A 16,995-nucleotide genomic window follows, 5' to 3' on the forward strand; every position below is an offset into this window, starting at 1 on the left:
GTACTGGAAGGATTAACATTTTTTAATAGAAGTAATTTACAAATCTGTTTAACTTTCTGGCACCAGTTGATTTAAAAAAAAAAAAATAGAAAAAAAAAAGTTTTCCACGAGAGTACCCCTTTAACCACGGGTTCTGGCTCTGCTAAACTACTGGCTATGAAGTGAGCTCAGCTCCTGAGCACACTTCATAGTTTGGGAGCAGGAGTGGGGCGTACATTTAAACTGTGTCCCTAAGGTGATATACATACACAGTCCCATATACAGTTACACGGCCCCATATACACATACACGGCCCATATACACACATACACAGCCCCATATACACACATACACAGCCCATATACCCATGCACAGCCCCTATACACACATACACAGCCACTATACACACAAATACACAGCCCATGTACCGCCCCTATGTACACACACACACACACAAATCCCATATACCCATACACAGCCCCATATACACACATACACAGCCCCATATACAGTGGGGATCAAAAGTTTGGGCACCCCAGGTAAAAATTTGTATTAATGTGCATAAAGAAGCCAAGAAAAGATGGAAAAATCTCCAAAAGGCATCAAATTACAGATTAGACATTCTTATAATATGAATTCTCCGATGTGGTCTAAAATAGCAGATGAACCTCAACCCCAAGTGCAGTTGTGCACTGTAATCTGGGGTAGAGGTCCTGCATTTATGGACCACAATATAGGTTCACTACTGTGGTAGATGTAACAATGACATTAACTAACCCTCAAAACTGATGTTAAAATTGAGACATTAGCCAGTATATCCTTATATTAAGGACATACCTGAGCCCGCACACCAACGCCAAGGTTTCTCAGATGGTACGGGTCCTAACAACTAACCTACCTGTGCATGATAGGCAAAACCAGGAACCAAATTACAGCAGCATTAGGCTTGGCTTGTAGACTGCTCCCAGGTTAGCTCCAGTGTGACTATGCACACATACAATGGGAGAGGGAGAGACAGGCTACAAGCCCCACCCTGGATGGCTAGATATAGTGCCGGCTTCACAGGTGAAACCTTAATGCTACCCAGTATGATAAAAAGGGTGCATTAGTATAAACTTTAGACATGAAACAACTTACAATTGCGTGGTCTGCAATGGCAAGAGATACTCAACCCCAAGTGCAGTTGTGCACCTATACTGGGGTGGAGCTCCTGCACTTGTGGTCCGCTGCTATGGGCGATCCCCCGCATGAAAATATGCATACAATGGAGGATGCCTGCAAACGGTCACAAGTACCACAAAGGCATCCTACACATGATAAACGTGTGGATGCATGAAATTTAAACATTAGACAAATTCACCGATGTGGTCTAAAATAGCAGATGAACCTCAACCCCAAGTGCAGATGTGCACTGTAAGCTGGGGTAGAGGTCCTGCATTTATGGACCACAATATAGGTTCACTACTGTGGTAGATGTTACAAAAGCACCCTGCAGAGTTAATATCTTGTACTGCCCCCTTTGGCAAGAATTACAGCTTGTAAACGCTTTTTGTAGCCAGCCAAAAGTCTTTCAATTCTTGTTTGAAGTATCTTTGTCAATTCTTCCTTACAAAAGTCTTCCAGTTCTTTGAGATTTTTGGGCTGTTTGTCACTCACTGCTCTTTAAAGGCCTATCCATAGATTTTCAATTATGTTGAGGTCAGGAGATTGTGAAGGCCATGGCAAAACCTTCAGTTTACGCCTCTTGATGTAATCCCCCGTGGATTTCGAGGTGTGTTTAGGATCATTATCCATTTGTAGAAGCCATCCTCTCTTTAACTTCAGCTTTTTCACAGATGGCATCAGGTTAGCATCCCAAATTTGCTGAAATGTTATTGAATCAATTTTTCCTTCTACTCGTGAGATGTTCCCTGTGCCACTGGCTGCAATACAACCCCAAAGCATGATTGATCCACCCCCATGCTTAACAGTTGGACAGAGGTTCTTTTCATTAAATTCTGTTCCCCTTCTTCTCCAAATGTACCTTTGCTTATTCCGGCCAAAAAATTCAATTTTAACCTCATTGGTCCACAGAACTTGTTTCCAAAATGCACCAGGCTTGTCTTTATGTTCATTTGCTGATTTTTGTGGTGAGGACGTAGAAGAGGTTTTCTTCTGATGACTCTTCCATGAAGACCATATTTGTACAAGTATCTCTTTATAGTGGAATAGTGTACCACAACTCCAGTGTCTGCCAGATCTTTCTGGAGGGATTGTGCAGTCAAACATAGGGTTTGAATTGTTTTTCTCACAATCCTGCGAGCTGTTCTGTCTGATATTTTTCTTGGTCTTCCAGATCTTGCTTTAACTTCCACTGTTCCTGATGACTGCCATTTCATTCCGAACCGAGGATATTGGCATTTGAAAACGTTTTGCTATCTTCTTATAGCCTTCTCCAGCTTTGTGAGCGTCAACTATTTTCAGTTTCAGATTTCTAGACAACTGCTTAGAAGAACCCATGGTGCTGATTGTTGGGGCAAGGTCAGATGAGTCTGGGCATTTAAAACCTTTGAGATTGACATCACCTGGTCTTCCCAGATGATGATTGAGAACAATCCATAACACTGGCAGGTCTCAGCTTTGCAAAGGGGGCAGTGCATGCTATAAATTCTGCAGGGTGCCCAAACTTTTGCAAATGCCATTTTTTTGTTTTCTGTTATTTTGAAAGTGTAAATGATGGTAATAAAATCTAACTTTTGTTGACATATTATAAGAATGTATAATCTGTAATTTTATATCAGACAGGAGGCTCGTATCAAAATGCATAATCCTTCTTTATTACGCCCAATAGCAGAAAGAACATGCCCATAACTTCAACAGTGAAAGAAAAAATAATAATAGGATGCAGGTTACCTAGCAACTAACCGCACCCTCTATCCATTCCCACCAATCCCATCCAACTAACTCCATATAAAACCAGCTGTAACTCCATCCTCCTCCTCTTTCTTTCTGCTCAATAGCTGGAGCATTACAGATAAGTACTTCAGTGTTTCTCTTGTGATTGTGTGGAAATTATCTTTTTCCTAGCCCTGTTCTTTATACACAGGGCTAGTTAGTTTATGTGGTATCTCTATTGTGAATTTTCATGGTTTAGGCAGCAGGAGTAGATACTTTATACTCCGGCTCAGTTTTTCCCCTTGTTCAGGTAGGGCTCTCCTGGTCATTGCGCCGGGTTAGCACAGCATTTATTTGTAGTATTAGTTTACCCCCTTCCCGGTCTACATCACCTGTACGTGCGACGTTGTTCGGTGGTGGCGCTTTCCCTGTATCCTCTCGGGGCGCCCGCCATCTCGAGTGACGTCAGCAGGGCTTGTTGTTTCGGCCCCGCCCTTCTTCTTGGTGCCGTGCGTACCTGCGTTCCTTACGCAGGGCACGTTCACGGCTCTCGCGAGACTTCGGCCAGGACGTGAACACGCCCCCGTCGGCTCTCGCATTGGAATCACTAGTATCCAGGGCTGTAGACAACTTCTGCAGCGGGCGCAGCGCAGATTGCGATTATTGGCCGTAAGGTGCTATTACCTAATTGGTTTCTACGTTGCTACTGCAACACTCTGCAACGCATTAGAAGCCAATAGAGTTTAGTTACAACCCTATGTTATAACTATATATATTTTACATCTATTTCAGAGGTTTTTCTGTTGTACTCAGGGTATTTATTTCTACTTGTTTTTCTCTTCACAGTGTTGTGGAAATTCTTATTCAACGTCTGTTCTGTAATATGGCTGAGGACAAGTCAATCATGACCTTGGGGGATGGCCCCTCTCATACTACTGATACTGAGTTTTTGTCGGCCGACCAGATACAGCAGTTGGTGTGCAGGTCGGTGCAATCTGCCCTATCCTCTGCTATGATATCGGTAAACGAGACCATATCTAAATCTGTATCTTTAGCTATGCACAATGCTCGCCCTTAGGAGGTTCCTCCTCCGTCAGTTGCTGGGGGCAGTTCGGTTGTGCAAGAAAGAGCTTCAGGCTCGGGTGTACCCGGCAAGTCTGTCCGGAAGAAGAATACTAATTAAGACACTTTGACCTCTCCTGTCTCACGTGACCTTGCAGGAGATAGCCTAAACATCATGACTAGACCACTTAAAGTGGGTAACGCCCCGTCTGCGGGCAAACGACCCTCTGTCCGAGAGGAAGTTTCTCAACATCGGACTACTCGTTCTGCTAAACGGAACAAGCCTAATTCATTTGTAGACGAATCCGAGTTGGACTCTGAGCCTGATGATGACTCGACCTCTGTTACTTCCAGTAGTGAGGAAGAGGTAGGTGGAGAGGACGAGGGTGTGTCCGATCCTGGTCCTTCCACGGAGGGCAACCCTTCCCCGGATGCTTTATTGGACTCATTGGGAGTACCATATTTTGACCCGGAGGCTATAAAACACCCACGTTCGGGTGAGCCTGTTCCGGAAGTAGCTAAATACATTGCAGCATGGATCCGTAAGCCTCTAGACAGAGGCAATCGAAATAAACTTCGGGCGGAATGCCCATGGCCCTCATTAGCCAATAAGGTGGCGGTTACACCAGATTTAGATCCTATTCTCCTGAAATATATGATTAAGTCGGGTAAAAACCCGAAGAAAGGAATTGATCGTTCCTTTAAATCAGTACAAGATAAATTCTTGGATTTATTGGGACCTGTCACAAAAATTCTCAATATGGCCGAGCAGGCTGTGGCTTCAGGTGAACCCGTGAATGCAGAGGTCTTAAGAGGCTGGGCCCTGAGGGCTACATGCTTATTGGGAAACGCCAACTCCGCTATCTCTACCGAGCGGCATAGGGCCATCCTCATGAGGTTGGACCCTCAATTGACCCACTTGGCCACGGAGGAGCCAGGCCCTTCGGCTGATGGGCTTCTGTTCGGTGACTCGTTAATAAAGAATATTAATCGGTTTGTGGGTCTTTTCTCGAGTCTCGATAAGGCTCAGACCTCATTGAGGAAAAGTGCCGCTAGCAAGGTTTTCGATAGGGCTGGAAGGGGCAAGGGTCGCCCTTCCAGCCGAGGAGCCTATTCCAGACCCTTCAATAGACGGCCAGTACAGTACGTTCAAGACAGGATGCAATCTCCTATGGTCGCTGCACCCTTGGCGTCTACACCTTTCTTCCCCCCTAGAGGACGGCCCTGGAGGGCTCGAGGTTCCAGAGGTTTCCCAAGAGGAAGAGCCTCAGGTGGGTCCCTATCATATGATGATGTCTCATATTCCTGTCGGGGGCAGGCTGAAATTTTTTACCCACGCCTGGTCCCGGATTACGGCGGATCCGTGGATATTACACGTGGTTTCAGGATATATGATAGAGTTTGTAAGTCCTCCTATCCAAGAGACCTATCCGAGGGCTATCCATTTTTCGAGACGCGACAGGGATCTTGTGCAAGCGGAAGTCGAGGACCTGTATACAAAGCAGGCCATACGACCCGTGGACATGAACAAACCGGGGTTTGTCAGCAATATCTTCGTAGTAAAGAAGAAAGACGGCGGTCATCGACCGGTCATAAACTTGCGAGAGTTAAACGACTACGTACTTTATCGCCCTTTCAAGATGGAGGGCATACACCTCCTCAGAGACCTGCTTCTCCATGGCGATTGGCTGGCAAAAATCGATCTCAAGGACGCGTACCTCACGGTACCGATCCATCAATCCTCAAGTCCTTTCCTCCAATTCCTCTGGGGGGGCCAAAAATGGGAGTTTTCATGCCTTCCGTTCGGACTCTCGTCCGCCCCGTGGTGTTTCACCAAACTCCTGAAGCCAATCATGGCGTGTCTGCGGAGTCGGGGAGTGAGATTGATCATTTATCTGGACGATATTTTGATCATGGCTCGGTCACAGCAGCAGGCCCTGATGCATGTGGAATGGACCATATCGATTCTCACGGGACTAGGGTTTCTCCTCAACGAGAAAAAGTCCGTCTTGGTGCCCTCTCAGTGCATGGAATTTTTGGGTTTCGTAGTCGATACCCGGTTGGCGACGTTGAGTTTGCCGAACAAGAAGCTTGCGTTGATCCGTAAGGAAATCAGACAGCTGCTACGCAGACAAAGAGTGTCTTTGAGAGCGATTGCTCGGATCGTGGGCTTGTTGTCAGCCTCGGTACAAGCTATATTTCCAGCACCTTTACAGTACAGGGCACTCCAGAGATTAAAAAACAGTCATCTGTCGGAAGGGTTGACATATGCAACCCAAATCCCGTTATCACGGGAGGCTCGCGACGAATTGTTGTGGTGGCTCCAACACGTCCGGGATTGGAATGGGAGAACGATCTTCAATTCCAAACCAGACTTGATCATAGAATCAGACGCCAGTCTGAACGGTTGGGGAGCCAGGTGCGGATCATCCACCACAGGAGGAAAGTGGTCGGTGATGGAGGCGCAACTTCACATCAATTGTCTGGAGTTGCTGGCAGGCATGTTTGCCTTGAAGAGTTTTGCACCCCACAGGACAGATTGCTGTATTCTGCTGCGGATGGACAATATCACGGCAGTACAGTATGTCAATCGTTTAGGGGGCACGAGGTCTCGTCTACTGACGGATCTGGCAAAAAATCTTTGGTTTTTCTGCCTGGAAAGGAATATTGTTATTCAGGCGCAGTATCTACCGGGAATTTCCAATTCCGTTGCGGATTGGAATTCAAGACATCTAGTGGACGGCAGCGACTGGACCTTGCATCCGGTAATTTTTCAGCATGTCCACGCCTTATGGGGTCCACTTGGTCTGGATTTGTTCGCATCATGGCTGAATCGCCAGTTGCCCCAGTTTTTCAGTTGGCGTCCGGATCCGGAAGCAGTGGCTACGGATGCTTTCCTGCAGGTTTGGCCTCAGGAGAGGTCGTACGCTTTTCCTCCCTTTGTCATGATACCCAGAGTATTGTGGCAGGTGGTTGCGCAAAAGGTGACGATAGTTTTGATCACACCGTGGTGGCCGACCCAGGCCTGGTTTCCCCAGATATTAGGAATGACCATAGACTCTCCGAGGATATGTCCGCTGTTCCCTTCAATCCTACAGGGTCCCAAGGGAGAGTTACATCCGTTGGTGTTGTCGGGTCAACTGACCTTGATAGCATGGCTGATCTCGGGTCAACAGGACCTGATAGATCTTTATCACAGTCAGCTAGGGAACTCATTGGTGAGGCATTGGCTTCAGGAACCAGATCGGCTTATCGATCTGCCTGGGGATCATGGGTTCGTTGGTGCACACAACGGCAAATGGATCCCTTTTCTGCCCCTGTGCATGGAGTGATAAACTTTTTATAGTCAGTTTTCGAGGAAGGCAAGGCATACCGAACCATCAATGTATACAGGTCTGCCATTTCAGCTCACCATGTTCCTGTCGAGGGCAGGGCGATTGGTCGACATCCGCTGATTTGTCGGCTCTTAAAGGGCATTAGGTTTAGGAAGCCACCGGAACCACGTTACCAGTCCACTTGGGATGTGTCATTGATTTTGCGGATGTTTGCATCCTGGGAGGATAATGAAATGTTATCTCTCAAGATGTTGACATACAAGCTCACTATGCTGTTGTGTTTGGTCTCCATTAAGCGGGTATCAGATGTTAAAGCACTGGATATATCGCGGAGACAATTTACACCTCATGGGGTTCAATTCACTATATATAGACGGACAAAGACTAATCTGCGTACGGTTTTTTACCCGATTTTTCCTTCACACCCGAAGTTATGTGTGGTTCGATGTCTGAAGGCGTATGAGCTTAGGACGTCGGATATCAGATCCAGATCGTTTTCACAATTGCTTATATCTTTTTGTGCACCCCATCTACCAGTTTCTTCCCCAACATTATCGCGTTGGGTTAGACATTCTATGGCATTGGCAGGGGTGGATGTGTCCGTTTTTAATGCACATTCTACCAGAGGAGCCATGGCTACCAAGGTAGTTCAGGCTGGAGGCTCTCTCTCCGACATTTTGAAGGCGGCGGATTGGTCGTCGGAGGAGACCTTTCGGATTTTTTACTTCCGACCAGAACATCATGTTTCCCACTCTGTGTTATAATATGTTGTTGATTGTTGCTTTGAACTTGCATTTTGATACGAGCCTCCTGTCTGATATAAAATTCGAGATTTTCCTAGTATGATGACGGAAAATATAGATTTTATGAAGACAGGAGGCGAGTATCATCCCTCCCTTTATTACCCAGCCCTGTTATGGTGTATGTTTTTCTGTTTTCCAGGTTATTGAAGTCTGCGTTTGGAGACATTGGAGTGTTTGATCGGTTCATAGTACGAGAGTTCGTTTCTACCGTTGGAGCCAGGCGGTTGTTCGGAGTCGGTTGGACATGATCGCTTCAAGTTCATTTGAGATGACTGCGTGGTCAAGAAATAGTTGGCTTTATAGTCGGTTACTCTGGACTGTTTGCATTAAGAAAGAGGAGGAGGATGGAGTTACAGCTGGTTTTATATGGAGTTAGTTGGATGGGATTGGTGGGAATGGATAGAGGGTGCGGTTAGTTGCTAGGTAACCTGCATCCTATTATTATTTTTTCTTTCACTGTTGAAGTTATGGGCATGTTCTTTCTGCTATTGGCCGTAATAAAGAAGGATTATGCATTTTGATACTCGCCTCCTGTCTTCATAAAATCTATATTTTCCGTCATCATACTAGGAAAATCTAGATTTTGATGCCTTTTGGAGATTTTTCCATCTTTCCTTGGCTTCTTTATCAACATTAATACAAATTTTTACCTGGGGTGCCCAAACTTTTGATCCCCACTGTACACACAGCCCCTATACACATTCACAGCCCCCCATTTAAGTTTAAATACCTCATTAGTATGAGGGTACAGCAGTACTGAATTGATCCAGCTGCTGCTCTTCTGTTGCAGCACTGGGCAGGAAGAGGGAGGGACATGCCGGCCGATGTCACTGACCAGCGCCTTCTCCTAATGGCTGTTGGTTATTGACATGCCGCACACAGGCACGTCTCATACCAGCAGCCAGTGCGTAATTGTTTCACTGGCTGCATCCAGCCTCCGGTGGTCGAGCCCAGCCCCAGTAACTAATTTAAATAAAACTAAAAACATGACAGCAGTCGGCCCCCTCCCTGTCCGTTTGAATGCCAGCCAGACGGCCGGTCAGTCTGTGCCTGGTCCCGGTTCACAGATGGCCCGGTAACCAGTCTGGGCCTGCCAGAGAGTCATTCAGCCAGAAGTAAGAGGTCTACCCCTGCAGGTAGTTTATGTTTTGTATACATAGATGCCATAAGAGTCCCAAGGGAGGGTGCCCAATGAATTTAAAGCCTGGGACCAAGTAAAAGCAGGATTTGAATAATAAATAATGCCCATGGTCACTATTAACAAAAATGTGGACTGTATCAGTTATATCTATTACAAACAACAGAGATTTGTCAACTATACTATGGATGCACTACAAGGCCTAGCTGACCAATTAGGACCCACCTCCACCATGACCTTCCAAAATAGAATGGCCCTTGATATGATCCTGGCAGAGAAGGGTGGAGTTTGTCAAATGATAGGGGAGACCTGCTGTACCTATATCCCTGATAATACTGGTCCAAATGGAAAAGTTACAAAGGCTATTAAGAAATTGGAAGACCTATCGGTAGAACTGAAAAAGAACTCTGGCATAAATGATCCTTGGGATCAGTACTTTGGGTTGCTTAATGGGTGGAGGAGCGTCCTAACCCAGATAGGGATCACTACAGTCATTATCTTGATAATCCTAGCCACAGTTGTGTATTACCCTGTTTGAAGAAAATCAGTGAAAAGACAGTAGAGATCAGTTCACCTGACTTACTCAATACAGATATTCCTGATGACAATGATAAGCCTTACTCTCCATTACAAAGTTTACCAGTCAACTACAAACTTTCTTAGAGAAAGCATCTGACTTCCTCATGTGAAAAGACTGCAACAAGGGGGGCGATGGAAAAGTCATGGCTCGTCTAACACAATAAGCACATAAGGACAGATGAGTTAGACACATGTTAAGGGACAGGTAAAATTGTTATTTTAAGGGGGGACTGTAATGGATTGCTATGTACTACTAACATAAATACTTATTAAAATGTCTATTTTCCTAAACTGTATACTAAGATCCTCGCTTAGCTAAACTGCTCCCTCCTCCCACGTCTTTGCTACCCCTCCCATCGTGCATCGAAGATGGCGCCCCAAGTTGGAATGTTACAAAGATAAGAAAAAGTTAATCTAGAGAAGAAAAGCATAGAAGAAGACATATCCAATTAGCTGCTTTCAACACCCAATTCACGCAACCTTTTGCATGTGTCACTATATCGTCTATATAATCCCTGTACAGCTTTTTTTCCGGTTAATAAAGAAAGTATCATTTCAACTGAGACTACGTCAGGGTGGTCTTTCTGGCGTGTGCACCGTTCTTGATAAACTAATCAGGAAGGGGGCAGAACTTCACTGGGTCCAACCAGGATCGATCACACTACCACAGGGGGATAAACTCTGAACTGCTACTGGATAGAATAGTGGTGAGGGGGTCACTACTACTGGTGGACTGGTATGAGTCACTGATGGGACTGGAAGTGTTAAGCTGTCACAATTATTTGCAAAATTCTCAGGGACATTTGCACCTCTATTACCCATAGTGAACTGGCATTACCTTGTGACCAAAATGATGCCAAAATCTACTGTAACCACAAAATCCAGGTTTTACTGGTACCTTGGCACAGAACAAATAATGCGGTCTTGGGCATGCTAGATTTCCAGATAGGAACTTGGATACAAAGATAGCGCTCCTGTTACTTCATAGGCTAATATGGGGTATGGCACCAGACCTATGGACCATCCGCTATAGTTGACCTTTAGGGTACGTTCACACCTGCAGATTTTTTAGCGGGTTTTCTGCTGCGTATTTGAAAGTGGGCGGGCTCTTCTCGGCTGTCCGCAGCAGATTTTCCGTGGCAGAATTTATGCTGCGGAAAATCCGCCACAGTCCCTACTGACTTCAATGGGGCTAGCGGCAGATTTTCCGCAGTGTACATTCTGCCGCGGAAAATCTGCTGCGGACAGCCGAGAAGAGCCCGCCCACTTTCAATACGCAGCGGAAAACCCTCGCGTGTGAACGTACCCTTAATGTGGTTTTGGTGAAGTGAATAATACTGCAGGTGCATTTTTTTGTTATCCGGCTCATACATGCTGTGGGTAAACTATGATGGATATATGTGAATGGAGACTAAAAGGGGCTATGCTGCTGTGCATTATAGTAGATGGGAGATCAGTAACATGAAGAATATTGGGATTTTTGAGGCACAACCATGGTCACCTATGGTCCCATAGAGAAGACTAATCACCCTATTGGCCATAAGACCCAACCTAAGGGCACAGGAAACCCCTCCCAGCGCAGACTACAGTGTAACCTGTGCCCGCTTATTGGTTGCCAGGGGTGACAAGGCCACTTTTCTAGTCTTGACAGAAATGCCATAATTCAGAGATGAATTTCTGACGTGTCCTCCATGTTTTCCTGTGGGAAGGTGACTGAGAGGAGAGGGCGGCCACTGCACTAGCCTGGAGCCCCCAAGCACAGGCCTGACATCACGACTCTTATCCAGCCACACACGGGCAAAGGAAGAAGCAGGGAAGTGACAGACAGCCTGGAGCAGGGGGCAGGATTGGGCGTCATGTGACACGGATCACGTGTGCCGAGAGCTGGAGGAGGAGGTGGTGGTGAGGGAGGGGGGTGGCAGAGAGATAGGCCCTGCATAGAAGACACAAGACGGGCAGAGGAAAGCTGCTGCTACGTGGAGGTAAGGCGCTAACATGTCTGTTTACCTATCTGGCCTCCCGAATGCTCCCCCTCAGGAACTAGGCTGCAGCCCCCCGCACGGTTACCCCATCACGCAGCAGCCATGGGGCTGTCTAGTCAGGCATTAGTGTGTGCGTGCACTGGTGCAGCTAATGAGCGCAGCTCCTGCTCTAATGCAGCGCTCTGCGGGTTCTGCACGGGGAAGTTGGTGCTTCTGGATCAGTGCGAGGTGCAGGGCGGGAGGCTGGCCGCAGATCGCCTTATTCATTCACTATGTGTTTGTATAGGTGTATCTGATCCCATATACTCCCTGATCCCATATATACTCCCTGATCCCATATATACTCCCTGATCCCATATATACTCCCTGATCCCATATATACTCCCTGATCCCATATATACTCCCTGATCCCATATATACTCCCTGATCCCATATATACTCCCTGATCCCATATATACTCCCTGATCCCATATATACTCCCTGATCCCATATACTCCCTGTGTGCAGGGCTGGAGATGATGGCACAATGCAGTGCAGGATGCTGTCATGTTCCCTTCAGGTTATGGAGAGCTGTCTGTCACTTTCACTGTCTACTGTTGTATCTGGCAATCCGTGATGTGGAGGCGGCACAGGAAGGGTTGGCAGGGCTTGGCACAAGCTTATGTTTAGGCTTCTAGGCATCTGAATATTGGTAGAGGAGTAAGAATGCCAGCTACCTGAAGACTCCCCTTGTAGGTCCCCTAGGATCACCTCTCTACATCCTACTTGTTTTATCTTCTTTGTCACATTGATAGGATCCTGTAGCTTCTTCCTTTGTTACATTGTTGCACTGTTGCTGTTTTCCATCCAGTCTATGTATCAGTATGTGTGTATGTGTGTGTATATATATATATATATATATATATATATATAGGATAAGCAGTGGTACTGGAGTAAACAGCTGCTTGTTTGGCTTCTTTCTTCATTGTTGTCCACCGCTGCCTAAAATACCTTGTTGCTTTTTACCATTGTGAGTCAGTGACTGTATGTGACACCGCATTTGTGTGAAGGATCCGGCGATCCCACAGGCTTTACTGCCTGGTCACATCTATTGTCCTTTGAAGTAACATGTTGAAAGTGTTTGGTTTTTAGTTGCTTCTAACAATAGTAAGTGCTACAATGTATACAAATGTATGATGTCATCTTATCACTTGGTCTGCACATTGTGTTCTTAATGTAATATTCATGTTGTCCTGAATGATGTCATCCATTGTCTCCTGATTCTTATTGCCACTAGAATGGGGACCTGGTAGTATATAGTAGTCAGGAATGCCAGGTTGTGGCCGCTTGCTAATGTTATTTTTACTCTCGGAGCAGAATTATTTGTTAGAGCCAAGTTCTTCTAATATAGTAAACTGTGCGTAGAGATGAATTTACTTCAATACATTATATATTTATTGAATATCTTTGTATAAAGTGATCATTCAGTATATCATGTATGTATTGTTTGACAAACAGACCAAAGAGAAATCCAAGCTCTTTTTGTATTATACAAGAATCTTTGTCTATAGAATTCTTCTGACCTAGTGTGCCACTGTCTTGTTGTGGGCTCTGACTTTGCACCACTGTTTGGATAAGCTGGGTTGCTTTGACAAAAGCTGGGTTGCCTTTATTGTTTACACTGCACCATTGATAGTAGGTAGGGCTGGACGGTATGGCCAAATATCCAAATATGTGTATCGTAGTATTTTTTTTTTTTAACTTATGGCGGTTCCACAGTATATAACGGTATTCCCCCCCCAAAAAAATTTTTTTTTTTTTAAATATTAGCCGAGCGCTGTCCCCATCGGGGTACTACTCCCGTCACCCGCAAACACTGCCTCTTCGTCCTTCTGTTTGTTGAGGCCGCCGGCGCGGACACTGTATCCCTATGCCCGGGCTGCAAAAGGTAAACAAAAATAAACTTTAACGCATGTACCCACATTGGCCTTACGCTGGGGACGTGAACGTCTGGAAGCCGTCAGCCTATCACCGGCCGCAGCGATGTTCCGCCTCGGCTGGTGATAGGCTGAGCCCACTGGCTTCTTACATGACTGCTCAACCTATCACTGACCGAGGCGGAACATCGCTGCGGCCGGTGATAGGCTGACGGCTTCCTGACGTTCTATTCCCTAGGAAGTAGGTCCGGACCAACAGGGAAGGTGAGTTAAAGTTTATTTTGTTTACCTTTTGCAGCCCGGGCATAGGGATACAGTCTTCAACCTGTGGACCTCCAGATGTTGCAAAACTACAACTCCCAGCATGCCCGGACAGCCAACGGCTGTCCGGGCATGCTGGGAATTGTAGTTTTGCAACATCTGGAGGTTGAAGACCACTGGTATAGAGTGTCAGTGCCGTCGGCCGCAACAAACAGGAGGACAAGGAGGGCAGCGCTTGCAGGTGACATATGTGAGTAGTACCCCGATGGGAACAGTGCAGCGCTGGGCTAATAATTGGGGGTGGGGGCAGAACAGCACTCGCGGGTCACATATGATTAGTTCCCCGATGTGGGGACAGCGCAGTGCTGGGCTGCTAATTAATTCATTCCCGAGGGGGAGCGGCCAAACCGGTATTGCGGTATGGGTTCCAATTCATATCGTGCAGCACAAAAATTTCGGTATTCGGTATGAACCGGTACACCGCCCAGCCCTAATAGTAGGGCTGCATGATTTAGGAAAAATGTTATTATGGAGATAAATATTGAGATGAAATAATGTACTTACACCCTGCCCATTTCATGTCCCATCCGTGCCATTTGTCAATATTCTAATATGCTAAATCTAGTATGGTGCTAGAGCAAAAAACTGATGCTTACCCAGTCCCGGTCTCACTTTGGTCTGCCACAGCTCCCATTTCTCCTCCAAGAGATTCTGGTGTCTTCTCTTTGCTTAACACTTTTGAGACAAATAGTTGGTTGCAGCGCCTTCCTGCTCAGCCAATCACCGGCTGCAGTGGGGGTCAAAGTGGGAGGTAGTGGACGCCGGACTCACGGACTGGTGCAGTTGCTCCTGACAACCAATCAGATAGCTTCTTTCATTTTTAAAGAGACCTGTGAAAAACGAAAGAAGCAATCTGGTTGCCATGGGCAACTGCACCACTCTTCCTCTACACGGGTATTGATAAATCTCCCCTATGTCCCTGTAGCGGAATGTAACCCTCTGCACAGGGACACAGTTTTCTGCTTTGCAGCCTGCCCCCTCTCACGCCATCCCCGCTACCCTCTATCAGGGGGACGGGGACAAAGTTTCTTCCACCCGCCCATGCGCACACATCCCTAACCCTAGAGGAATGAGTCTGCTGCCATATAGTGGCCACAGCGATTGGCGCTGTGCTGGTGATCTGATCAGCGTGCTGCTGCTCAGGTCACATTTCTTTATGGGTCACAGTTTTCTTCACTTCACCCAGGCTACTTAAGTTAAATTACAGGGTTGTTTCTCAATGACTTAGTTACGCGGGTGTCCCTTGAAAGAGGATCTTAAAAAAAATAAAAAAGCACAAAGTGTTGCATAAATTCAATTCTATTTAGGGAGTACCACGTGGGAGGTTCACCCTAGGTAGGTGGTGCTGCCTCTTTTGTCTTTAAAATGGTCTGAGCTACTGTTGGGGTGGGAGGTCTCTCAGCTATGGACATTTCCTCATCTTGGTACAGGCCTTTTTTTATATGTCTGCTTCTTACAGACTGGGTGGGAATGAGTTTAGATGATATACTATACATTATTTATATATGCCTTCCTACTTCATATTTGTGCCAGGAAGTGTCTATATTGTTTTCTATGGTACTCCTTTGTAAGGATTTTTGAGAATAGGGGGAAAGAGGGGGGATTAGTGTGACTTATTGTTTTTTTTTGTTTTGTATGTTTGTTAAAATGTTGAAAAATGTTAAAGGGGTGTTCCAGGAAAAAACTTTTTTTTTTTATATATCAACTGGCTCCAGAAAGTTAAACAGATTTGTAAATGACTTCTATTAAAAAATCTTAATCCTTTCAGTACTTATGAGCTTCTGAAGTTAAGGTTGTTCTTTTCTGTCTAAATCCTCTCTGATGACACCTGTCTCGGGAAACGCCCAGTTTAGAAGCAAATCCCCAGAAGAAAGGATTAAGATTTTTTTAATAGAAGTAATTTACAAATTTTTTTAACTTTCGCGAGCCAGTTGATATATATAAAAAAGTTTTTTTTCCTGGAATACCACTTTAATAAAAAATATCTGATATATATAAATTATTTCAAGGTGGTACTTGTAGCATTTAACGTACTAATCACACAAAGGAAAAATTGCAATTGGACACCAGGGCCTAATGCATAACACTGCCGCTCAGCCTAATGCCAGACAAGGCGGGACATCGCTGTGGCTGTCCGGTAGCTGAGTCGCAGTGTGATGTGTTGACCACGGGCGACCATGAGCAAGACATCACCAAAGAGCGAAAGCGTCAATACCGGGACACAGAGGTGAGCCCTGTTTTGTAGTTTTGTATTCTGGCCGCTCAGGCATAATGCCAGATGTTTCTGCATAGGATATCTCCTTTAAGTTAAGGACACCTACAAGATCATTTAGTAAGGGATGCAAGTGAGTCTTACGCAAAGCACTGCTAAACAGTTTGACCAGTTTAAGACAAACATAATACTATTATGAACAGAAATCCTGTCTTTACTGTATGTCAACAGACAGATTCTTAGGGGTTTGGGCAGGACTTGCGGCCGTAATATGAATACCAAAATGTATCTGTATTATGCTTGCATGAAACTGGCTTTAAAGGGTACTCTGCCCCTAGACAACTTATCCCCTATCCAAAAGGATATGGGATGAGATGTCTGATTGCAGAGGCCCTGCCGCTGGAGACCCCCGTGAACTTTGCTGCCGCACCCCGCCATCATCACTGCACAGAGCGAACTCTCTCTATGCATAATGACGGGCGGTACAGGGGCCGGAGCATCGTGACGTCATGGCTCACGATGTGCGTAATGATGGGCGATACAGAGCCGTGACGTCACAATGCTCTGGCCCCTGTATCGCCCGTCATTATGCACAGAGCAAGTTCGGTGGTGCTGCGGCCGAGATCATGGGGGTCCCCAGCAGCGGGACCCCCTCGATCAGATATCTTATGTCTAGGAGTGGAGTACCCCTTTAATTCCTATTAATGTTTGTAAGGGCATGTTCACACTGCTCTGCTGGCAGTCTGTCAGAAAGAATGGAGAAAAAAAATACTGCATGTCCGATCTTTTTTTCT

At 45.9% G+C, this 16,995-nt stretch overlaps 1 protein-coding gene across 1 annotated transcript in view; it reads left to right on the plus strand.

Moving 5' to 3' along the window:
- The first annotated feature begins 11,453 nt into the window (after positions 1-11,453).
- Positions 11,454-16,995, plus strand: part of TULP4 (TUB like protein 4) — a 237,499-nt gene continuing 231,957 nt past the window's right edge. The window contains exon 1 of the mRNA XM_056567101.1: positions 11,454-11,752. The gene's annotated coding sequence lies outside the window, so the exon portion shown is untranslated. The remainder of the gene's footprint in view (positions 11,753-16,995) is intronic.

Source organism: Hyla sarda, chromosome 3 (assembly GCF_029499605.1).
Source record: "Hyla sarda isolate aHylSar1 chromosome 3, aHylSar1.hap1, whole genome shotgun sequence".
Classification (NCBI taxonomy): domain Eukaryota; kingdom Metazoa; phylum Chordata; class Amphibia; order Anura; family Hylidae; genus Hyla; species Hyla sarda.